The sequence below is a fragment of the Anser anser genome (assembly GCF_964211835.1).
Source record: "Anser anser genome assembly, chromosome: 2".
NCBI lineage: Eukaryota > Metazoa > Chordata > Aves > Anseriformes > Anatidae > Anser > Anser anser.
The window spans coordinates 52613287-52638123 of NC_139721.1; the positions used below are offsets into that span (position 1 = coordinate 52613287).

Genomic DNA, 24837 nt, shown 5'->3' on the forward strand with positions numbered 1-24837 from the left:
CCAGCACCCCCCCGGCATCCCGCACAGCCCCCCCCATCTGCGGCTGCCAACTTAAAAATGGCTCCTGGGAGCGAGGCTTGCTTCTCTGCCGCTATATATAAATAGGTGGATTTCAAAAAAAAAAAAAAAAATTACAAAAAAATAAAAAATCAGAGGGGGGTGTGTGCAATCTGCAACCGCCCCCCCCGGGCATACCCTCCGCTTCCCCGCGCCGCAGGGGCTCCGCGGTACCTCGGTGGCGGTGCCGGGGGTGGTGGCACCGGTGGCGGTGGCACCGGAGCTGCTCCCGGCGGCGGCCACGCGTCAGCAGCAGCCCGGCTCTGCCTAGGGCGAGCCTCGCTCCGCCGCTCCGCAGCAAATCAGGGCTGTGCAGGCTCCTCCGGAGAGAGGGAGGGAAAAAGGAAAGGCAAAAAAAAAAAAAAAAAAGAGGGGAAAAAAAAAAAGCGCACGCCAAGGAAAAAAAAAAAAAAGGCAAATGCTGGATGCTGGCAGGGGGAAAAGGGGGGCGCTGAGGGCTTGCGCCCCACGCACAGAGCAAGGAGCCCCACCTGCACCCCGGGGAGGGGGGGGGGTCCGGCCGGTTTTTGGCTCAGCGAAGTGATTTCTGCTCTGCGGAGAAGTTTAGCTGCTGCAGTTGCAAACGATAGGGAGGCTGCCTGTGAATTTAAAAGCAGCAAGCTGGATGCTGACAAGGTCTGGCTTTGATTGACCTGCGGGATTTTTGCTGGGGAGGGGGAGTATCAGCCTTCTAGATTTTAATTTCAAGTGACAAACCACATGCTTTCAAAATCTGGACCCTATTTCACTCAACATCATCACCAAAGCAGAAAGAAACACAGGTCCTAACGCGCATTGGCTCCTGAGCCAGAAAGGGCGATGTAATACTGAAGATGACTTTGGAGTTTTGCTAGGGTGCCTAATGCAACACGAACTACAACCCGACACACATCAGGAAGCCTCACAGATTCAGAGCATGCACCAAAGCCCTTCGGGAAGGGATAATCTGACTTGCACCATTTCATTTTGGTAAATACGTAGCTGCTCTTAGAGCACGTAACTGAGCTCTCTGCTCTCTGGCTACAAGGGCCAGGAGCAGCTCTGGGAGCTGAGGCTCTGCTGCATCATGCTCATGGTACTCATTCCCTTCTCTGGGGGCCAGAAGCAGCCAGAAGTGCTCCCTGCCCACAGTAGGACCGGCCACATGAAGGCTGTCCTGACCAGCTGCAGGAGAACCACAGCCCAACACGCTCCCATGCTGCACCCTCGTTCTGTTGCAAGGCAGTGGGTAAAGCAGGCTTACCCTTCTGTGTATGCTGAGAGCTCCCCCAAAATGATAAGATCCAAATGAGATTCAGGCCTCCAATATGAATCAGGGGGTGGGGTGTGGGGGGGGATATCTCCTTTAATTAGCCACATCTCCGTGGGACTTCAGAAAGGAAAGAGGTTTTGACAGTAGGCAGCGGATGTGCCACAGCTCAGATCTGCAGACCTGCGCTGCTCTGTGCTGAATGCAGAACTGCCACTTAGCAGATCTGGCACGCTGTAACAGGCACAAGAAAGAGAGAGACTTCAAAGGGGAAATGTGTGCCATCGACTGAGAGAGGGCATACCTCTAGTCATGCAGTTTAAATAAAACAACTTGTGTACACTTCCCCACCAGGAACTCTGGAAGTCATCGTGAACCACAAGGGAACGTACTCGACAGCTAAGACATACATTAGAGTTAACAAGGTTTGGTTTGGGGAAAGAAGAAAGTAAGAAAAGGACAGAGTTGGTTTGAATCAATTAAGAGTCTCAAAAGTGAGCTAAGGGACTTAAGAAGTATTGTTACTTGAAAATAGCTCGATTTCCCAGCTCAGCCTTTAGCAGCTATCGCCCCATCCGTTGCAGAGGGAGGTGGTGGCACTGCTTTCGACAAGAGGGGCAGCAGAGCTTCGGAGTAACATCTGCTGTCCTCGAGCAGGGAGATTTGCCCCATGGTAATACCACACCCTGTGATCCCTTCTGTGGATATACTGCGTATCTAACAGCATCTTTCATCTGAGGATCTAAAAGCTTTCAGCACATTGATTTAACCTCAAAACATCAAGCGGTATTAATAGGCTGTTCCTCCAAGCAGGAAATCTTTGCATCGGATATTTAGTAGCTGGAACCTCTGCACTGCCAATATGGGCTGAGTTTCCGAGTTTTTAGCCCTCACGGTCTCACTGACTATTGCTTTTTTTCTCTCTTTGAATGTTATTTTCTAATTCTGAAGTGGGTTAGTTGGCCAGCCTGCCCTAACTCCTGTCAGACGGGAGCTCAGTGGAAAGTTTATGTTTCCATGAATCAGCATTTTTAAATTACTATTTAAAAAGAAAACAAAAAACACGCTGTTTTTCCAGTGGTTTTTAGCAAGCCCTCATCCATACTCTTTCCACACAGGTGGGAAACTTGAATAATCTCCCCACGCTTCCCTGGAGTGATACCAGCGTTCATCTAGATGGCAAATCCAGGCAGTGCTAGAAGGGACTCTGATCTCCTGCCTTGCTATGTGACAATAGGTTCACTCCTGCTATTTTCTTGCACTTTTGGAGGTTGAGCTTCAGAGCTGGGTATCAGGAGGAACTGATTTTGATGTCTCCCCTGCAGTTCCTGTCCATCTCCACTCCTGACACACCACGCTCAGTGCAGCACAAGGCAGCCAGACGCACAGCCCCTGCTGCGCGCCACAGGAAGGGGCCGGCCCACTCTCTGCTCGAGGTTTGTTTTCTTAACTCCTACATTTCGCTTATTTAAAAGGGGCCCGAACTTGGGAGGGATGAGGGATGCCACACTCTTGCAGCTTGTAGTGGTTGCCCTCAATGTGCAGCCTTTGAACTCTTCACATCCTGCTGCTCTAGACATGAGCTCTCTGCGTGCCGCTACGCGGGGACCAGCTCCTCTCCACTTCAGTGACTGCTGAAAGCTCCTCCCAGCCCATATACTACTAATACACCTTTGCCCTTACAAGAATCTTATCATCTTCCCCTGTAAAGCACTGTTCTTCCCCCCTGTGCCGTACACCTTCCTTGCATTTCTTCCTGGATGGGGATTCTCATATAATCACAGAACATCCCAAGCTGGAAGGGACCCACAAGGACCATTGAATCCAACTCCTGGCTCCACACCGAACCACCCAAAAATCAGACCCTGTGCCTGTGAGCGTTGTCCAAATGCTTCTTGAGCTCTGGCAAGCTTGGTGCTGTGACCACTGCCTTAGGGAATTCCTCGATTTCTTATTTGTGCAAGGAGCTAAGTGCACATTCATATTGCTTCTGTGCTCACCTGAGGTCCTCTGGGGAGGAGGTATGGAGATGTCAGAGCCAACACATGCTGACACCCAACTGTATGAGCAACAGAGTCATCCAGGAGACTGATGCTAGGCTGGGGAAATGCGTAAAACATGCGGGAAGCTCTGCCCTCCACTCCCTTTTCCATTCTTCCCTTGCAGTTTTCCAGTTGGTGACCACAAGTGACTTTTTGGGAAAGCCCCACAGAGGGTGGGAAAAGGTGCAAACACACTCACATAACCTTTCCCATGGGGTAACCAGTCAGAGGAGAGCACTCGTAAGGAAACCAGGCCCTTGCAGAACATTTGGCCATGACAAGGGCTTTTTTTTTTTTTTTTTTTTTTTTATAGGAGAGGGCAATGGGGAGACATAGGGTCTTTGCCAGGAAGGGATGAATAGGCAACCCTGGAAGAGCTGGGACAAGGATTATTGACCAGCCCTGGGAACTGCTGCCTAAAACATTCTTGTGATTCCCTAATTGATTGGACATGGCATTCAAAATAGCACATTACAGAAAAGCAAGACACAAAAATGCTATCAAACTCCGCAAAAGGCCGTCTCAAGCCCAGCCAACAATGAATTAGCCGGGTACAGCACTTAGAAAAATGGGAAGTACTGTAAAAGTAGTAGCATTATTACAGCAGTATTAGGAAGATATTTCTCCGCAGACGCGAGCTTGGCACTATCTGTCTAGACGGGTAGATGGTTTTGGAGTCGAACTGATTTTTTTATTTTTTTTTTATTACCGTATCCACTTCAATTTATTAAAAGCAAACTGTTCTGCCCATGACTCATGCAGCTTAGCTTTCTGCATGGCAATGAAACAAAATTCTCATTATTAAAAGCGATCACTGTGAGACAGCATGTGAAGGTTAGGTTTAGAAATCAGACCGAATCTTCTATTTCTGTCTTTCCTCACTGCAAACGTTATGCCCACATACCTCTAATTGGCCAGCATTACCATTTACTTAAAATACAGAAGATACGAACCTTCTGGCAAGATATGAGACTCCCCTTCATGCAACTCCAGTGACACAGGTCAAGCTCACGACATGGGTTAGCTGACCTCAGTACAGCTCTGTTGTCTGATGCAAATCTTGCTCTGCCAGTCAGTGCTAAACCCACCCCATTTTAGGACTACTGAAAGAACAATCAGTAAATTTGGCCCCTGTGCTTCTGCAACTGAAATTCTGCAAAGATTTACTGCAATTAATTCAGCATTGCCCTTTGCCACTTTCATATCTGTAGCTGCTTTCTGACTGAGAGAATTAGCTGGATTATTAAGACATTACCTCCTGCTGCATTTCTCCAGCCCCCCTCACTAACCAAACGTAACCAAGGTCTTATGAATATAAAATGCTTTGGGATGTACCTGAGGCTGTGTCTAAAACAGACATGCATTAGTTTTCAGAGTAACAAATTTAATTTTTTATCTCAATAAGGTTTTCAATTTTAATTTATTTTGACAATGCATAATCATTACTACAATTTAGCTGTACTCTACATTCATATACTCTGAGTCTAGCAAATAAAAAATACAGAAGATATAAATTAGTGTTCACTGCATATTGTATTTTAATTTAAGTAGGGTTCCTAAACAGGTTAACAATACACGAGGCAAGGACAACTCTCATTTACCATTGGCCATGCTATGACCGAGAGCATCCTAGATGGTGACCACTTCTACACCAAGGTTAACACAAGCCGTTCTCCTTTACTGGCGTCGTGTCTGTTCAGTCCATCTACTTCGGCCCATGACATGCTGGCTTCTCCCCCACCCACCCAAATCCATGCTGTTTCCCTTGTGGTACATTAAACAGGAAAGCAGATACCTTCCTTCCCCATTTTCCATGCCACTAAACTCAGTCTTGCATTTTAGTTACAAAACTATCTGTAGCCCCTCTATGTTCTCTTTTCGTGAAACATCTAATTCAGAGAACTTTACCTTGAGCATAATCTAGTCTCACTGACTCAAAGGAGAATTAATGCACATATTTATTAAGTAGCGTCAGAAATAGAAATGACATCCTGAATCATCATGGCCTTCTACAAATCTCTTTTTGAAATACCTCTTCCTCATGACACGTATAATAAAATGACTCTCAGTGGCCACGTTAATAGACATGGCCCTCAACTGCTTTTATATCATTAGTCTTCTTAGGCTGCAAGATTTACCAGGTAGGGAAGGCACTTTAATGAGTATATGGTATAGCACCCAACACAGTTCACCTCTCATCTTGACTAAGGTTAATAGCAATTAAGAGAAGTGCTAATAGGTTCTTATTTAAACGAATAGCATTACAATAAGCATAAGCATAGGTAAAAGTGATATTAAGAAACATAGGAAGTTCAGCTCAAGAGTGAACACATGTAGCCTATGTCCATAGCCCTTGCTCCTCACACTCCATCCCCACCCTGCAGCCCGCCATGGTTTCACAGCCAGTTTAAAGGTCAGCACCACCAAAAAGAGTTCCTGTCCTTCCCCTAGTTTCTGGCTGCTCCTTGCCACGTTCATCCAGCCACTGCAAGCATATATCGAGTCCATGGGAAGAAGCAAGCAAACCTATTTGAGTTAAAACTGAAAAAGGAAGGACCATAAATCTGACCGGTTCCTCACTATGATTCCCCATGAGACCCCCTCAATATTTCTACACCGGCAGAAACATGGAGGGTGACATGAAAAGTGGAGATGCTGGCAGTCACGCTGCCTTTTTTTGGCAGCCACACCAGCCTGTGCTGGCATTAGACTGTGGTGTTGGACACCAGCCTTTATTTATGTGAGCAACTGCTCCAAATTATCCCTAACCTTCAGGACCTGCATGATTGGGCTCCGAGAGGCCAGTCCACCTCTAGCCAGCAGCCTGACTCTGAGCACAGCGAGGAGCTCCTCCATGTCATATCTATAACTTAGGCTCTTTGAAAATACATTAGGTTTTAAAAACAAACTTTAAATTTACAATTGACATTGAGATTCACCTTGGTTGATGGGACACTTGTTAGTGCTGGGTTCAAACAGTACAGCTGAAATAAACTTATTGAGAAGTGAAGAAACCCATCGCCTCCCTCTGTGTAAACATATTTCTCCCACTGCTACTCAGTGTTTTTTTGTTGTTGTTTGTTTTTTTTTTTCTTCTCCTTGAGTACTAACAATAAGAGTTGTTATAGAAGTTCTCATTGTCTTTCCCTTGATGAAATATATTGTCATACTGTAAAGGTAGGGTGCCCTATGTGGATTGTATCCTGTGATAGAAAAGTAGCATGCTCCACTTGCTTCTTTCTAACTGAAACACAGCTAATTACTAACCCAACACAGAGCCCCAAAACAGCACAGCGGATCTGGTTTTGTGTCTCGCACTGAAGAGCAAGCCCTTTAATAGCATGAAAACATTACATTGAGAGAAGAAAAACTCATCATCTTCAACCCACAGCTTTAACAAACTAAACAAATTAAGCTCTCACAAATGACAATGATATATATTTGTGTCCTAGGCACTGAAAAATACCTAAGAAAGGCATCTCAGCCTCTCACCCTTTTGAAAACCTTTTTACACTTCGCAGATAATGACCATCATGAACAGCACCTCACAGTGCAAATGTTGAATTTACCACAGATGCCCCAAACCAACACTTCCAGGAGCAGGTTTGCTTAGTTGCCGCCGAACTGCCACCACTCCGCCTGTCCGCAAACATCTGTCTGACTGCTCTGGGAGACTGACATGCCAAGCAGCGACCTGAATGCCTTCAGCATCGGGCCAGCTTGCCACTTTGGAAAAGTTTCCTGTCAGGTTTATTTCTGAGTAAAGCACAAGCTTAGGTAAGGACCCTCCATTTGTAAGAGGAGCTCGGCTCCTTTTCCGCAAAATTTCTGTGTGCAAAGTTTGTTCTCGTTAGTAAAACAGATGTAGGAATTCTGGCGTTGCCCCTGGAAAAAGGAAACAATTTGCACACTGAAGTTCCTAAGGTTGAAATTGAAATCTAAACAACGATTTACACTGAAAAATCAATTTTCTGGGTGACAACAGACAAAACGTACTTTGTCTGTTACCTCTTTCATCTCTTACCCAAATCAAATAACATGCAAACATTGATTCAGAATATCTGGAGGCCCATGTAGTGCCTCTGATGACAGCTAAAGGCAGGGACCTCTCACTGGTTACAAATGACATACAAAAATAATGTATTTACAGAAAGCCTGTGAACAAAAGAGATCCAGGCTGTATTTTCCCAAACATGTGAACTCAGTTTTCTCAAGCATCAACCAAATTATTTCCAAGGTCCTCTTCACCATACCAGTAAGAGCAGCCAGACGTCCATAATCTTCAAGCCAGTTCCTCTCCCAGAGCAAACTAGCAAACAGAAGAAGTGGGACTGCAATCTCTGCTGCAAGATAAGACCATGGTAACAGCATCAGGGCTTACAAACAGTGCTGGTCTTCAGTTTCCCAACTTGTCCGCAGTACTTTGATGAGATCTGGGTGTTTTTCCACAAACTAAGATCTAATCACATGTGCTTGCAATTTGTTATCTTGACCCAAGAAGCTGCTTAGAAAAAGCTTGCAATTGCCATTGGACCTGTTAACATGCGTCAACAAAATATTGGTGTTTTTAACAGAAGAAAACAGAGTTGATGGTATGTGGAATTTCACTGACACTTAAGGTGCCAGACAAGTGAAATATGGCTGTAAAAGGGGGATTTTCATTTTCATAGTTTTCTCCTGAGAAAACAAGTAACTGCAGAAATAATGAAAGCCACAAATATTTTCTTAATGAAAAAATATGGTGGCATTGATACAAAGCATTGCATTGTAAATACACAGCACAAAGCTGTTTCCTTTGCAATAGCAAGAGAACTCTATCATTCAGTTAGTTTGGAATAATAAGTAACAAATCCCTCCAATTCTGACTTTGGTAGTGAATGAATTTTTGGAGGTTTGGGTCATTTTACTGCCTTTTGTATAGCGCCTAATCCACATTCCATGAGTTATTTTTAATTGGAAGAAAGAAATTAAAAAGAAAAGTAAGCAAGCCAGATAAATGGACTCATAAAACAGCCTTCAGAGGGATCAGATGATTTCAATGAGTTGCTCTCCTATGTTCCTTCACATTATGGGGAGGAAAGCTGGAAAGAGGTGGAGGGAGGCTGCATGGGATAGGAAAGTTAAGTATCAGAAAGTTGATGTTCCTCAGATTTTACTGCTCCTTGTGCCCTACACTCAATCCTTACCACCACCAAGCCCTCTGAATATATCTTTTAGTATTTCTGCCAGACAAGGTAGAGCATACATAGTAGCTACAGGCATGCTGATAGGCAGCCATGCACATGCTGATTACCTATCATAACATACGCTTTGATTAGTCAGACAGGCTAATTGCCCAGCCACAACGACACAGGACATTTAATGGCTGAGCTCACTTTAAAGCAAGAAATTCACTTAGAGAGGCAAGACTTGCCTCTAGACTTTTCTAGACCACCACTGCTGCACAACCACCACTACTCTCTTTTATTTCCGCTACTCAGGGTAGATCTGGATATGTAACATAAAAGATGCTGTAGCAATGTCTCATGGTATGGACTCTTCATGTTTTTCCCTGCACCAGCCATCCTCTGCTTTGCATTAAGCATAACAAAGTCCTGCCTTACTTCCTTTTTGGAGGATTCTGCCAGTCTTTGAAGGAACCTGAAAGTGATTATACAGATGAACGATGAAACCTGAACTCTTTTTCTCATGTTCCAGCCGAGTGAAAAGACAGGAGATAAAGTGGCTTATCCTCAGAGAAGGCAGCCTCGAGTTTCTACCGCAAACGTGGTGACTTACTTCAGGTTCTGCAAAGGGTGCCAAAGCCCTTTGGATAGCAAGACTATTTCTATGTAGTACTCTGAAGTGAATTTCAAAGCACAAGTGCTTTCATTTCATCAGCAAATTCCTCACTGACAGGTTTTTGGTTGTTTTTTGTTTTGTTTTCATTTTGAAGAAGAACAGCAATTAATAATACTAAACTTACAATGATCGTTTCTTAGAGTAATATGACCAAAATTCTACCCCTTGAGAGAACTGAGTTTTCTATACTCCACAATTCCCATGAAATCAAATATTCTGACATGTGCCCACTATTATGATTAAAGTAAGGACTTTGGAAGTTAAACTCCCCTCTGACTAACCTATAAAGTTACCTTCAACAAAGCCTCTCTAAAGCTAAAATTATGTTTCCCATTGTCCTTTACCAAAGTCTTAGCTCATATGATCGATTTTATTTAGACTAATGAAGTAAAATTTTCACTCAAACTTCACAGGCATCACAGTATGCGACATGTCTGAAGGTTGTACAGAACTCATCCACCAACGAGCTAAGCGAGCTCAGCAGTGTTCAGCAGGCAATTACCACATCTGGAAAACCTGCCATAAAACAGCTGTTATCACTTAGTATGTATACACGCAAACTTTGAAATTATTTTAAGAATAAGTAACATGTTACATCTTATCTTTTAGGTCCTTAATACTCTCAGCTTCTGAATCATGAGCAGGTCTCACATATTTCTGTCAAGCAGCCTTCTCCTCCCGCACATCCTCACTGCAAAGATGTTATAAAATCTTTGTTTCAGTGACTTCTCTTAATCACTTCTTGTTACCGTTTTTTTTTTCTTTTTTGTATCTGAAACCTTTCTGAAAACACTTTCATTGATTAAAGGTTGTATAGAAAAAGATACGAGTTGATGGCTGACTAAAAATCAAAAGCACTCTGATGGCTGGCTACTTGGAGAAGTTAGCATGCAAAGCGGTTGGGCAAGAATTTATGGTACCCTATTTAATCTTCACTAATTTGCAGTGTAAATATTTTCAAAGTCCAATAAGGATGAAGTAGCTCCCCTCCAAAAGAAGTATGCATTTATATCACTTTACTTGGTTAAACAAGCTTCAAAATATATTCTCTTGTACTACATTATCTTAAAGAAGAAAGCCATTAGCAGTGATACTTAGTTCAGAATTTGTCTTGGGGGTCCACACTCTAGATCACAAGAAGTTTACTTGTATGAGCTATCTGAAAACAAAATTGAGATTTCCAGAAATTTTACATTATGAGATTTTTTTTTTTAATTGGAAAAAAAAATGATGAAAAACAGAAGTTTTTTTTTTTTTTTGAAACAGCTGTTGCTTACCATGTGCAAAACTTACTAAGTTAAAGATAAGGAATGTTTCAGTTTCAATTCAGTACAATTCATTTAGTACACAGAGTAGTGATTGCTATGGTTATGAAATCACAAACGTTTTGAAGTTTTACACGTGGGGAATGACCGCACATCATATGCACAGAGATCACATTTAAAGTGGAATGTGAGAGAGGAGAAACCAGCTGCAAACAACTGTGCAGTGGGTGTCTAGCTTGGACGAGTCTACAGAGCACCTCCAGGTGACCACATCTGCTGGGCCATCAAGCTGGAGGTGACCTGCACTGAAAGCTGATTTCCACAGTTGCAATGCAAGAGAGATGGAGAGACGAAGAACACAGCCAGCATCTCTGGTACCTGAGAAAAGGCATGCCTAAACTCTGCTTCTGGATGACAGCAGTACGGGACCTGGTAAGCTCAGCACCTTATGAAGGCCAGGTAACAAATCTGACCTGAGAAACACAAGTTCTGTGGGGCAGATGAGCTGCAAATACCTACGAGTAGACAGGACTGAAACCAGCCTGAAATTCTCATCAGAGAAAGCATTTTGAAGGCATTGCAATATAGCACCAACATCATTTTCAACAGTATTGTATACTCTTTTCCCCAGTTTTCAAATGTTCCTATACCACTTTTTATACTGTTTCGAAACCAGTTTCTCTATATATACACATATATTTTAGGAAATAAAAACGACCAGGACTTTGAGAGTTTCTGTTCCCCCTTCTTCCTCCCACCTAGATCTTTACATCTCCTGTTTTTGCCTAAGCTTCACAGCTCAGAACAGTAAAGCAACTCGTGGAACGGAAGCAGAGTGTTACAACAGTCTGCTACTAGAATAAGAAAATTAAACATGGAAAGGGGAGGTGGGATGAATCATGCCAACGTGTGACATTCCTTAACTCAAAAAAAGTCCCAAAACTTTTTTAAAATTTATTTTTAGCTAATAACAGTAATCTAGCACTGTATAACTCAAACTTCCCCGTGAATAACCAGTATAAACTATTTGGACCTACTCTTATACAGGTTTCTTGCAACTCTACAGACTAATTTCCTTTACTTTTCTGTAACCTTCGTTGTACTGCAGTAAAGTTTATTTTTTAGCATAAAAGAAACTCAAAATAATTGTGTGTGTGAGAATGAGAGAAAATAAAAACAGTTTGTCTAAATGTTCATCGTTACCCTGTGAATGCACCAACACCATTTTAACATCTAGTATGTTCGCCAGTAAGTGATTTTCAGGGGTGTTGCAAGCAATAGAAGGATTTTCATGATCGCCACTAGACCAAGCGGTTTGCTGAAATGAATATGTTTAAAATCTGCTTTGAGAAATGCCCTTTTCAACAGCAAACTTAATTGTTTCAGCTGAGTAGTTTAATACTGCAACGTGTTAAATGAGGAGTAGCCAAAAGTGACTTCAATACACTTGGCACGTTTCTACTTCAGCTTCGGTTTCCCTGTTGGTCCTGGTGCAGGGAGGAAGAGCTGGGCAGCTCCTGTGAGGACCTGAGAGCAGGGTGAGAGGCTGGGACGGGGCAAGCAGCAGCAGCTCTCCCTTCTCCGTACAGTTCTCCTAATGCACATCCTGCTTTCAGGCAGCCTCTGATAATTACATGAGATTTTGCAGGATCTATTCTCTGCCTTAACAGATATGTTGTTGGTAAAGCTAGCAATTAAAGTAGCTTACAAAATGTGCAAATAAGGAGCCTCACAGCATTTGTGCATGTAGGTTATTCTTGGTAGCACTGGTGCTACTGAACCCCCTTATCTTGAGGCATTCTTTTCCACTTAAGAAAACCAAACCATTGAGAAGCAACAGAGACTCCTAAACCTCTGTTTGAGAATCTTATCACTCACTCAAGGGCCTGAATGCCTGGAACAAACAGACTACCAGGAGCCCCAGAGAGCACAGCAGAGCTGGAAAAAACAGACAGTTTTGTCTATAATATCCAACAGTAGTTTCACATAAGCGAACAGGATTCTTCCCCCTGCAACAGAACAGGTCTAACCTTGACAGCTCAGTGGGGGAACACCTGGACCACTGAGATGGATGAGGAATCCTGTCAGTTTAATGATGCAAGGGTGTCCCCACCTTGGGAGTTTTGGTATTCCTCGTGGTCAAGAGATATAGACAGTTTTAGTAGCTGTGTAATAGTACAAATGCATATTATGGGAAATTAAATTTTGACATCCATTCCTTTAGTTGTGTTCTAACATTTGTAATGTTGTATTCACTGACTTATTTTTATAAGCACTACAAAAAAAAATCAAGCGAAAACGCTCTGTTATGCCTAGTAATGAATTATTACAAAATAAATACTCATCCCAAATGTACTGGAGCATATCATTACAGGCCATTTTATAATTTGACTCTAAATGCGGTCAGTATTTGAAATATATCAAAAATTGCAGACATAACGCTTGCACGCAAAAGCCAGCCCCCGTGTTTAACACGGGCAGTGACTGCAATTACACTAATTTCACATCACAATTAAGGCACACCAGTGCCCGGGCGTCTCTGGTGCACGGCTCTCAGCATCGGACCCGCTGCACTGCCTCTCCCCCCAGCAGCAGACGAAGGTCAGCTGCTTTTAACACCGGAAATGTAGCGAAACAGCTTGGTTTGTTATTGCATTGGAACTGTTTTGAGTCAGCGCAGCTTGCAGCTAAATGGCAGGCAGAACAAGCAAATTCAATTAAAATAGCTCTGAGGCAGAAGGGAGAGGAGTGTATTAGGAAAATAAAAACGGGAATTTAAACGGGTGCAACAAGAGCACGAGCAGGCCATAACACAACCCTGTCTTTCTCTCCCTTTCATACCCATGTTCGTCTTTTAACTATGAAGAATATTTTGAAATAGGCTTGTCCACTTCCCATGTATATCTTCTGTTGATATACTGCAAGCAGGCACACAATAATCAAAATTTTCACCAAACCTGCCACGTCATCTTGTAGATGAGAACTTGTGAAGCGCATGGTCTGGAGTATTTCTCATTCCCAGGCTTAGTTTTTGGCCCCTGCTGTAAGCAGAGGGCCCAAAGAGCATCCTTCCTGCAGCACTTGGTGGGGAGCACAGAGCGAGGCCAGCCATCCGTGCAGGGATGAGCACAGGGCGAGAGCAGCCACCAGCCCCTCGGTGAAGGAGGGAAACCAGGGCACAGCCCGTATGGCTTCGGGGCTGCTCTGCCGGGAACTTCACTTGATCAGCCAGCAGAAACACTGCCAAGGGTTACAGTTGCACATGAATGACCACATATTCCTTTTCTTGTTGGAAATCACCTCAAGATATGGCTCTGCACATTATCAAGGATAACAGCATTTCCTTGTGATCGCTCACTCAGGATCACACGGAATCAAAGAGCGGCTGAGGCTGGCAGGGCCCTCCGGAGGTCTCCTGCTCCAACCCAGTGCAGGGTGCCCAGGGTCACATCCAGGTGGCTCTTGAAGGTCTCCAAGGGAGGCCCAACAGCCTCACTGGGCAACCTCTGGGCTCCGTCACCTGCACAGTAAAGGAGTGCTTTCTGGTGTTCAGCCGTGCTCCAGTCTGTGCCTCGGGTGTTTACAGACATTGATGAGATCCCCTCTGAGACTCCCCCTCAGGGTCCACTGGACTAGGGCTTATCTGTGGTTTGTTTTGCAGTTACTCAAATTCCTTCCCTTTGTCTTTGCTTGTGGAACCACATTTATCTCCCAACTGCACAAGAATATCTAGGTAAGGGAAAGTCAAACCTCTGCTCACTGCACCAGAAACATGGCAGTCCTACGTGACACAGAAGAGAAGCAATAATAAAATGAATATTTTCATTACGTTCAACTGTATTTCTGTCTCTCACTGAAAGTTTTTTGCACTCAACTGCGTAAGTGTTTTTGTAACATTTATACATTTCTTTCAAGCTTAACAAAAACTGGCTTTCAGTGGAATTTTCTGTTAACACGATAGCTTTGATGTGTAGCTACATCCTTCTGTGCCCACACTGGATCAGATACCAGCATGCATCCAAATCTCTGTGACTGTTTCTGCAACTCCTGCACAAGTAAAAGAGAGGGAAAAAAAGAAAAGTAATCAAAGCAATGTTTGACTAACACATTACTGAAGTTCAGCCTCAAAGTATTTATTCTTCGCAGCTAACTGAAAACAGGTGCTTTGTGAGCTACACTAGCCAACCTTTTTTTTTTTTTTTTAAACTTTGCTAAGAAAAGAAAATGTGTCCTTGAGCACAAGTCATTTTACTTTCTCAGAACATGCCTAATTTTTCCTTGTGGTTTGCATAACAGTCTTAATCAGAGAACTCATGGACTTGGGATGAAGACAGACCTCTGAGGACAATGTATAATATCTTTTCTCTCCTTACTACCATCTTGGCCACTTTTTAAAATTTATTATTAGTATTTTTAATTAAAAAAATGTATATTTCTCTTCCTTCTCTCCCCCGATTTATTATTTCTAGTGATCATTTTTGGGTGTCAGTATGAAAATGGTATTTTTTTTCCTATTAACATGCATAAGTACTGTTACTAATTCTTTTCTTGTAGCATCTCAGGACTCCAGACAGTGATAAAAGCTAAAGCAGGGTGTACCCTGTATACATCAACAGATAACCCTTGCTTTAGACAGACAGGATCAAGATTAGCAATACTTAAAAATAAATAAATTGAAACTGAGAACACTTTCCACAGCAAATCCAAGTAACTTCACATTTCTTACATGCAATTTTGTTTATGTTGTGTCTAGAGCAAGTGTAACTTGGCAGGAGCGCAATACTCCACAGACAGATATGGCAGCAGGAGGAAAGAAAGCAATTCTAAAAATAAAGGCTGTAACAGTATCATACGCAGAAGAAATATGCGCTTGCTGTCAATGGGGTGAGAGGGATGGTGGAAGCCTGAGCAGAGACCCACCAGTCCTCTGAAAGAAGAGTTTTACTTGTGTTTAAGCAAACTGAACAGCACAAAGACATTTGTGGCCCTCTCCTTACGCAGATCATGCTGAGGATGCAAACAGACTGACAAGCTGCAGACAAATGTGCCACCAGGGCCAACTTTTATAACAGAAAGTTGACAAAATTGAAATAGCAACTAACTACAATTTTGTAGGTAAAATTACACACCAGAATATATCGAATTAACATTAAGATTATAGATACCAGTATTTAAGAAGTTCTATAATTAAGTTGCCTTCTGCTGACATACTATTTCCATACCCTCTTTTTTTTTAGGCCAGGAAGGAACTCCTGCCTTATCCAGAGTAAAGGGTGAAGGGTATCTAAAGAAGTGAGCTATGAATACAGAATTATCAATTCCCTCGCATGCTTTCCTGTTGCTTAACACTGATAAATGAGCACTGCAAAAATAGCCATTATTACTGATAATTACTATTTCCACAACCACCTTTTTTTTTTTTTTTTTGTAAGACTGAGCCACACATATTGATGTCAAAAGCATCCATCAATTTGGGACACCCTGGGGCATCGCCTTGCCCCACTTATTACAGACTTTCTGTAGGTAAGGCTGTAACCCAAAATGAAGATAGGAGGCTGGCTGACTTCCTCCTCCACTCCAGGTGAAGCATACACACCTCTTGGATAAATGGATTAACTTAATAGTTTCAAATCTCAAAAAATTATGGGTGGAAAAACACTTTCCATAAGAAAAACCAGGCTAGCAGTCCTCCTGGCTAAAAATCAACAGCCTTTGGAAAATACAGAATTTTATTTGAATCACTGAATAATTCAGCCTGGAGGGGTCCTCTGAAAGTCATCAAGTCCTGCTCCCAGCTCAAAGCAGAACTAAGTTCAGTTAGAGCAGGTTGCTCATGCTTCTGGTCTGTCAAATTTTGAGTATCTTCAAGAATGAAAAGTCTGCAAGCTCTCTGGGCAACTTGTGCTCATACCTGACCAACCCGTACTGTGCTTTTCTCTCTCTTTTCTTTTTTTTTTTTTTTTTTAAATTCACACTTAGCAGGAATTCCCCTTGCTACAACTTTTACCATGCACTTTTGTGATGAGTCTGATCCATCTTATACACCAGCCAGCTCAGCCCCCAGCCTGTGCTGTTGATTCAGCTTATTCCACCCCAGATGCAGTACCCTGCACTTTTCTTTGCTCAACTTCACGAGGTTTCTTCTGGTCCACTAACATGGATTTTTGTGGTTCCCTCTTGCTAACCGCTCAGAATTTGATCCTTCGCCTGGCACTGTAACAGTGAATGGGAATCACACTCAAAAGGGAATGAAGTCTTTGCAGCACGCAGTCGGCCATGCAGACCTGAACTGTGGCCTGCCTTTGATCAGCTCACAACCAAGCCTAGGACTGAGCTGTCTGCTGCTCAGTCAAGGAGCTGATAAAAACCCTCAGTTTTCGAAGGCAGTCCAAGGAATGTCATGCAAACTCTGCTCTTGTAGCCTTCCTTAGAACTCGATTCGATACTTTCACTACCCCTTTCTAGGGAAATACACAGAAGGGAAGGTAAAGTTGCCTATACTACACAAGAAATCTTCAATTCTTTCTACTTCACCACAGCATCTATTTGAGCAGGACAAATATTCAGTGTCTATTTGGGGAAATACACCTGGATCAGTCCAAATCTCCATTCAGCTTCACAATTCCGTTGCTAGCATAGGAAACCTGGCTAATTCCACATTATCCAAAACCTAATCCATGACTTCAGCTCTCCCACGCCCAGCAGAGTAGAACAAACCAATGGCAGCATGTTCTCTAATGGACTTGCAAAACCGGCACAGGTTGCAAGGTCCCCAAACCATCTTCCTGCAAAAGGAACATCTTTCTTCCTGCACTGCTTCTAGGAGCGGTGACCATCCCTTAACAGAAGGTACACAAAAATCAATGCAAACTAGGAAGTACTAAACTAGACGCAGAATAAGGAGGAATGATTGATCTTTTGAGGAATGAAATGAGGTACACAGAACTGATAGGCTTCTTTTTACCCTTTCCATCACCATCTCTTCAGAGTATGAAGATGATGGATGATTTTTTGAGGGAACATCTTGTTAAGATGTTGGCAATACACCATCAACATTTTGGATCTACTTAATCAATTAAAATGGCCATCTGCGAAAGAACCAAATTAATATTAGACATGAAAGATGAAGAAAGAGCAGGATGTTAGAGAAAGGAACAGATTTTTTTTTCCTTTCTTTAAATATTTAGCTGACTCATCCCTTTGATATTCCTGTTTAATGACACTTTGCCCACAATAGAGAGAGAATTGTTTCTCAAGTAAGAAGTTCATGGAAGGTAAATCACTTCATCCATCACCACTGGAGCGAAGTATTGATGCTAGGATGCTAATTGCCCTTTAAGTTCCTACAATATTTAATTGAACTGGTAAGTGGCGTGGCTGGCTTCTCCCTCCTCAGTGTGGGGCCCCATACAAAAATTGCTAGCAATCTCAGCTAGGATGTCATCACCTGCCCATGCCAAGGCCATTACAGTTTTGCTCCTGAGACAAAACACTTTAACCATATCCTTGTGTACCTATTCCGGCCAGCTTTACTTCCTCCTTATTCTCTGTCCTCTCCCAAAGCATTAAAGCTCCGTGTGCTAATGTCTGAGGGTTGTTTTCTGCGGACATGTGTTACCTAGCCCTCTGCAAGGGCAACGTGAGGAAGGCTGCCAGCTTCCCACAACACAGCACACGAGCCTCATCAATGTTTGACATGTGTTTCCACTGCGCAAAACTAAAGACTGCCATTTGCTAAGCAATTCAGTTATAGATGTGGTTACTGGGTTAGATGTCAGTATCAAAAAACTAGCTGCAAAAAACACATCTCATGCTCTCCGTATGGAGCCAGATTCTCATCTGGCACAAGCTGGCAGGGCTCCTCATTGAAAGTCTGGCTTAGAGCGTAAGTGGGCTATAAACACAGTCTTTGCTTCATCCATAAGGCTTGGGTTATCTTAAATTTGACAGCCACTGAATGAAACTTTACTCTGGGGTTTAGATGCAAATTATTGAACTGACTTGTTAAATTATGTTTCATTAGCAGCAGGAACATTAAAATTGCACCCTTTGTTATTTGAGCCTTCAATTTGATTTTGTCAAGACTGTTTCATCATTCAGTTTTCTAAAGCAAACGATTCTGAAAGGTTGTTCAAAGGGCACAAAAAGCAGAAATAGAGTAATGATATTCTAAGCAACCAGAGTTAGGGGGTTAATTTTTTATTTTTTAATGTTTTTGGATGAAATCAAAACTTTCCAAGGCTTCTCAGACCTCAGTCATCAATGACTTCATATCCAAACAGCTCAGGTACTCCCTCTGAAGTCAAAGGTGTAAACCCTCAGGACCATCATGATGTGAGAGCTGTTACACCTACTTTTGAAAAGCCTCAGTGAGTTGCAATTTGATATGTGCCACGCCAAAAGAATGGCCACCTGCCAGCAGAAGAGGAAAAGAACTGGAAAACAAAGTTTGAGTTACTTTTGTAATTCATCAGCTAGGTATTGAGGAGTAATAAAGAGGGAAGAATGGCTGACTCAAAGACTGTAAGGAATTTCTAGGTTTAAATTCACCTCTGCAGAGAAGGAAATCACATCTGGAGCCTATATTACCTTTTTCCACAGAAGCAGAGCATATTCACTTGTGAAATCTTAAACAGCAAGAAATGAAAGACATCTAAAATAAAAAACAGATTCTCATAAAAGATTTCAAAATAACATCTTTGGGTAACATAAAAAGCATGGAAATTGACCTAAGTAACTCATTAAAAATGTTTTAAACCCTACTTATTCACTTCCCAAAGTTATCCTGCATATTCCCATATACGATCATTTTATGTTTTCAGAGCTGCACTTGCAGAAAGCAGCCCCTGTGCTAGTTTTACAATGTAGTCGCCCAGTCTAGCTGACGAACTTCAAGACTAGAGGATCACAGTGTGCTCAGATTGCTGCCATGGCTTGGAAAGTGTTCAGGAACAAAAAGAAACGCCCATTTATCAAGTGGAATTTCAAATCTTGCTGCTTATCGCCAAAGATAAGAGAGTTCTGTTAGCCTCTGGGTAACTTCTGAGAATAATTCAAGATTATTATTGGAGGTTTAGCCTCCCAAAAGCACTATGGTTAGGGATCACCTTACCAAGAGCTCTTTCCATCCTGCCTTGCACAGTCACACATGAAGCCAGAGAAGGTGCTGGAGCTCCAGACCTGTGAGAGCTGCTCAGAGCACGCTGCTGAGGACACAGAGGATGCACTGGGATGCTGATTCATGCAAATTGCAAACCTCGCTCAGAACTTGGAACCAACTTTTCTGTTAAGGTACTTGCAAAACAAATGAATGAGAGCTATGTTAAAAATAACCCTAAAGTTACAAGGGTTTATAATCACAATTAACTTGAAAAATACAAAAGGTTATTTTCCTCCTTGATCTGTACTTAGTTTCTCATCAACATGATCAGTAAAAGGAGGCATTTGTGAAGAAAAAAAAAAAAAAAAGGATTGCTTATTGTAGTCCAGTTGGAATTCCCATGAAAACCCAAAAAAGGTCTGAAAACCTTTGCTGCCACCTCCCAGTGGAATATAACATCTCCTTGGTGACAGGGGAAAAAAAAAAAAAATCCCATACTCTCTTGAAACTTATACAACCCATAACAAAATTATGTCCTGTCCAATGACTGAAATTTATAGTGTAATTGAAAAAGCTCTGCGAATGCCAGATTGTCCACAGGGCTCCCACCTACATGCAGGAAGTTCTGGGGCAACTCATTGCTGGAGTCTGGGAGGAGATTTTGCCCAAATATCACCACAGGCCAGGACTACATGGAGGTGGTGGAAAAGGGCTGGTGGCCTGAGCCTACACTGGTAGCCACAGGAAAAATGATTTTGCCATTTTTACAAACTTTTATTTCTCACAGGTGCTATGGCCGTGCATTTGAGACGTGGCTCATATCTGATCTGAACGAAGAAGGTTTCAATGCCAATAGGTAAGAGGCACCTTCTGCATCCCACATCAGATGAAGCCATGTAATCACGCGAGATTCAGTACGGTTTAAGCAAGTTAATGTTTCTGATGCACAGAGATGTCACCCTTGGGTTTCAAGCTCAGCAGTCCCACGAGGCTCCCTCTGAGCAGCAGGCCGCACTTGTGTGCTGTGCGGGTGGCCGAGCACTGGCACAGGCTGCCCAGAGAGGCCGTGGGGTCTCCTCATGGAGACCTTCAGAAGCCGCCTGGACGTGGTGCTGGGCACCCATTTGCAACACAGGATCCACGCTGTTAGGACCCACTCAAAAGCAGCTGCTGGATAAGCAAGGTGAACATATGGAGCATGCAGCCCAGATGCTGAAGGGCTGTCCTTCCTCACAGGTATTTTATCTGCAGTTACTGCACACAGAGAACACTTCTCTGCTTCATGGCAGGGAAGCCTTCCCGTGCCGCCAAAACACTGCTGGCTGCTAATCAGCACTAATTGAGGGGAGGAAAAGGGTTATTTGGAAGTAGCATAGCCTGGAAATTAAGCCCAGGTCTCATGAATAGGAGACTGGAGGATTATTCCACCTCACCAAATTTATCTTTGTTTTCCTGAGCACTTCCTAACCCACAAAGTATGTAAAATACAGTACCTTCTAATATCAGAAGCATGATTTACTTCTTGTCTATGCAAAAACAGACAGGCAACGAGCCCTGCAATTACTAAGAATGAAAATAACCCAACCCTATTCACCAGTGGCATGTATGGAGTGAAAAACTCAAAGCACTTGGAATTTTCACACTGTAAGGATGAAAATTGGAAGCTCAAGTGTTAAGAAAAGGGGGAAAATATTAGTGTATAATAAAGCATAGTACTTATAAAATGTGCAGTACTTAAAAATTTGCTTTGAAAAGAATATTCAATAACCATGGCCAGCAGCAGAGCTCCTGCATACTCTCTTTTCTGCAGAAGACTTAATAGGAGCCTTTCAGCAAAATGCACTTTTCTGTATCAATTCATTTCTAATTTGAGATACATATAAACCTGAGAAATGAGAAAAAAATAACTCTTAAAATAGACTATGGAGGAGGACTTCCACCTAATCTTTGTTACTATTTTTGAAGCACGCTGCTCACTTCCTCACACTTCACAACAATTGACTTTCTTATTCTCCCACTTCCCTTTCCAGAATTCATAACACTGAGGATGAAATGCATATAATTTACCAGTATCAGTGAAAATACTATTGCTATGCATTTTCTTTGGGAAAAAAAGAGAGAGAGAGAGAGAGAGAGAGAGAGAGAGAGAGAAAGAGAGAGAGAGAGAGAACAACAACAACAACAAAAAACCAGCACAACAAGGAAGCACCGTTAACTTTCCCCAAAGCAATACCAAAACCAGGCATCAAAAGCCAGTAGCCACAACTGTCCCCATGGCAGAGATTTTGAGCATCTGCACAGGAACTGCAGGAATGCAAGATCCTTGCTTGTAGCCAGCTGGCTGTCAATGAGTGATTAATTCCTTACCCAAGCAAATTGCAGGAACAACCAATTTTGAGGTGACTGGTTTTATTTCAAATGCTGGTTGTGGTTCTGAACATCCACCCTTAACATCAGCCTAACAATGCTCTCAGGGACTTCATTAGGGTTTGTGTTTCAATACCATTAGACAAAAAACAGTCATGCCTGTGTAAAGAGCAGCTGCCCTTTGCCAGGGCACGTGCTAAAACCAAGACTAAATCCCAGAGCCTTGCTGACTGATAAAACAGAGCAGCACAACAGAAAGATGAAGAAGAGAATGCCCTTCATCTCAGATGACCCACGGCACTGACCCACAGATATTTTTGCTCTGCTCATATGTAATGACATACCCTTATGTATGCAGCCACGGCACAGTGGTTGAGGATATGAGTGTTTCTTTTTTTTTTTTATTAGTCCTTAATGTTTATTTTACTACCTGTCCATGCAACGATAGCCTCCCAGATCATATCTCATCAAGAGCATAACGAGCCAAATTATTCTCTACTCCTGTAAATTGGTGAAGGTCCATTGATCTCATTACAGAACTGCAATTTACACTTGCAGAGAACGTGGGTGACTATTTCTAAACGAGGAAACAGAGCAAAAGTACTAATAGTGGGGAACATAATTCAGGAAGAAAACAAAGAGACCACTGCCTTTTTATTTCATCTGAGCAGACACATATATACCAAATCTTCATAGCAAAGAGTTAAATAGTTTCTAAAACCACGACCCGCACTTACTGAGCTTCAGAGACTTCTACGACTCTACAGTGTTTGCAGAGTTGAATAAAGGCAGCTTCCTTCCTCTGCAAAGCAACCAGCTCCTGGGACTCGTTTGACATTTCTAAAGCATTCCTTCCTCGATTCCTTAGTGATATCCAGTGCCACTAAACACTAACTGCCCTATTCACCACCTCTTCAGTGGCCACCATAGGTGACATCTGCCAAGTGCAACGTAAAAAAAACTTAGCAATACCTCTGCTATAGTAATTGCCAAAGTGTCTGGTGGACTTTGTGCATGTGTTTTATGAATCTGGGGAGAGGTAATCAGGAGGGAATAAAAGGCTCCAATCTCTCTGCCATGCATTTTCTTATATAAACTTGTTAAAAAGTAAAGGGGGTGGAAGGAACTCTTTAAAAACTAAGTGTCAGTGGACCTTACTCTATGACCTGATGATTTGTTTACATTATAACATATCTTTTGCTACAATATAGGCAAGGTACAAGAATGCATAAGATGCAGAGTTTCAACACTGAATTACAGAAACTGCTTCTCAGTGAACAAAAGAGAAAATGACTTACTTTTGCACTGTGCATTTATCATTTTTAAATGTATGAATCTAAAGGCATAGTTTGTTAGTTAATATAATGCAGAACTTTTCCTACTGGTCTTGATATTTTTTTAAATCATATACACAGTCTTATCATGAAAACTTCCAAACAAGCTCAGCAGAAGTTTCTAGCACCCATCAGGAAGTTAAAGCAAAAAAAATACACAAAACAGCTTCAATAGGCAAAACACAGCTTTTTTGGCAGAAGTAATCTCACACATACAATATTAAAAAAAAACAACTGCTCATACAGCTGCTTTGGACTCCCATACTTAGCTCAGAAAGAAGCTGGGGAGATGCTGAAGTCTGATGATTAGCTAGAAGGAACCCCTCCCAGTGGCCCTCCCAGATGGTTGCTATTAAGTAGAGGAGAGCTTGCTCTGCTCAACAAAAGGCCACAGACATCACCCAGGATCCTATGGACCCCTGGGGACAGAATACCGAGAAAAAACAGAAGCAAATTTGGGCTGTTTTTTTTTAAATGCTGTGTGCTGCGCTGATGTCCTCCCACTGACTGCTCTGACCACGGGTCTCGACTGAACTCTTACCATCCAGGAAACTCAAAAAACCTTGGATATCCCATCCCTCAGCTCAGTACCAGACACAACCTATCCCAAAGGGAAATGAATGTCCTTCTCACAAATCTCTACCTCAAAAATGAAAATTGAAAATATTGGACTCAAAGCACCCTGTCCCAGATGGGGAGAACGTAAGGAAAAAGCCATATATATCCCCAGCTGTGTAGAGGAGACCTCTCTCTGCCTGGAGGTCCAGAAGCCCAATTCCTGCCATTGGAAGTAAGGCTGTTTGGATCTGCTAGATGCCATTCCCTCCAATGCAAGAGCCCCTTGGCTTTTTGTTACCGCCATTACTAGGGGAGGCACATCACCGCGTGAAGGAGCAGCAGTTTCACCCTCCCCAAACACAGCTTCATGGCAGGGCTTGCAAGCACACACATACCTCCATGGGCATGGCAGGCAGCCAGAGAAGCCCATGGATGGTCGGAGCAGCAAGCCTGAAACCAGCAGCCACTGCCTTGCTGTGGGCATCACCACAAAAACGAGCTTTATAGAAAACAAAACAAGAGCTATTCCCCAGATTTGAGGTACAGGGCTGAAAAAATGATAGTTGTTAACAGTGCTTTGCTGGCTCTATGTTGTTGTACAAGAGCCAGGGGAAAGAAAAACCTAGTGAAGAGAAGCAGACAAAAATTTTCTTGCTTTGTGTGTGGTAAAAGAGAACAAAACCTGGAAAAAGGCTGCCCGGTGCTTTATCAGCTGTCATTCTGGAAGAGATCTATGTGTGAAAGCAGAGGGAATGAGCTGAAGAGTGAACCCGAGACAGGGATAGCCAACAGAGTAGCTCGGTTAAGGCAAGGACCAGCTCATGCTGGAACAGCCTAGCTGTCTGACAAAAACATGACGTGCTAGGGGGAGGGGAGAATTAATTTAAGCTAAATGAAGTCAAAAAGGTTGCACGCTTTCTGCCAGACACATTTGGCACTGTGTTAGGGTCATTCCTCCCCGTGACCGAAATAAAACCTGGGTTATCCCTGGGCTGCCATGTGGTTAGGAAGAACAAGTATGAGA

General features: G+C 42.8%; 1 protein-coding gene across 39 annotated transcripts in view; it reads right to left on the reverse strand.

The window, feature by feature from the left end:
- Positions 1–24837, reverse strand: part of EPB41L3 (erythrocyte membrane protein band 4.1 like 3) — a 139124-nt gene that overhangs the window by 93127 nt on the left and 21160 nt on the right. For 5 of the 39 annotated variants that reach the window (XM_083823987.1, XM_083823998.1, XM_083823994.1 and 2 more), the window contains exon 1: positions 196–394. The exons of 8 other annotated variants lie outside the window; for them this stretch is intronic. The gene's annotated coding sequence lies outside the window, so the exon portion shown is untranslated. Of the gene's footprint in view, positions 1–195; positions 400–24837 lie in introns of those variants that run through there. 26 more of the 39 variants (XM_083823996.1, XM_083823990.1, XM_083823999.1 and 23 more) reach the window with 10 other exon arrangements.